Here is a 1369-nt window from a genome sequence, read left to right as displayed (position 1 = left end):
TTAGGAAATCTATCTTGAAGTCTCTGTTGTGTCGATCGATGCTCGATTCTTGTTCGATCGATCGAAAAAGTATTCGATCGATTGAAAGGAACTCTCAATTGATAGAGACTCATAAAATTGAATTTTCTACAGAATTTTTGGTCACTGTTCTGAACATTTGAAAATGTTTCAAGCATTGTGAACGGTTTTATAAAATATTTTAACTTTCCATACATACCTTTTGGTGAAATATAACCCTATAGGTATAAATAGTGGCTAATGTTCACTTGAAAAATATCTCTCTCTCCAAAATAGTAAGTTACAAAGAAATACAAGAAATCTTGTGGTCATTCTCTAGAATTGTTATTTGTAAAACCCAACAATATGATTGTATTCTGGGGACAAGTTTACATAAGCCTTCAACAACAATAGTGTGGGGGCAAATATTGTCTAAGGAAAACGATATTGTGCCTCCAAGTTATCTATTTTTTGTTTGTCTTTTGTGTTGACATTGTTCTTCTATTATTACTTTGTGTATTATCTCCTACACTTCAAACTTATGTCCATACCTTAAGAACATTTTTTCATAAAATCCTTGGATGCTTGGAATACCCCTTGAATAGATTTGCAGTCTTGATTTAATGATTTCTTCAGCACGTGAATGGTTGGGATAAGTCTAGGTTGCCCTAATTAAGTAAAATAATCAATATGAACAAACTCATCTGCAACTGCTAGAACTCCTATAGTCCAAAGAACTCTATGGAGTGATACACCAATGATGTCTTAAGTAAGGGTAAAACCTTTTTTGGTTTGAATGCGAAACTTTGAGAAGAATTCACAAGGAGAACGTTCAAGGGTGAGAATTTGCTCTCAATGTAATCTTGATATTGGTTTTAAAAACAAGGCTGGACTGTTTGGTCTAACCGATTTAATCATGAATTGGTTAGCAACCTAAGGACCCCTAAACCAACAGATGAACAATCTGTCGATTTAATTAGTTTAAGATGGTAAAAAGGGAGGACGTGGGGTGTTGAACCAAGACCTCGCCTTCAGTATAATGTCTAAATATATTTATTGGCATCGGCAGGATAAATTTTAAACTACTATTATATTTCTTTTAATTTTAAATTATCAATATTTTTATTTGATTATATCACCTCTCTCTCTCTCTCTCTCTCTCTCTCTCTCTCTCTCTCTCTCTCTCTCTCTCTCTCTCATATATATATATATATATATATATATATTAAATATTACTACTTTTTTTCTTTAAGAATTTAAGAATTATACTTTTACATGTGAATGTGCTATTTGATAAGTCCTTAGAAATCAGTGGGCTGAAAATTCTTCGGATGTTGTTGATCTTGAAGAATGAGTCGTGGAAACCCAAAAG

The sequence above is a fragment of the Quercus suber genome, unplaced genomic scaffold (genome assembly GCF_002906115.3).
Source record: "Quercus suber isolate HL8 unplaced genomic scaffold, Cork oak 2.0 scaffold_18, whole genome shotgun sequence".
Taxonomy (NCBI): Eukaryota; Viridiplantae; Streptophyta; class Magnoliopsida; order Fagales; family Fagaceae; genus Quercus; species Quercus suber.
This window is presented reverse-complemented; position numbering follows the sequence as displayed.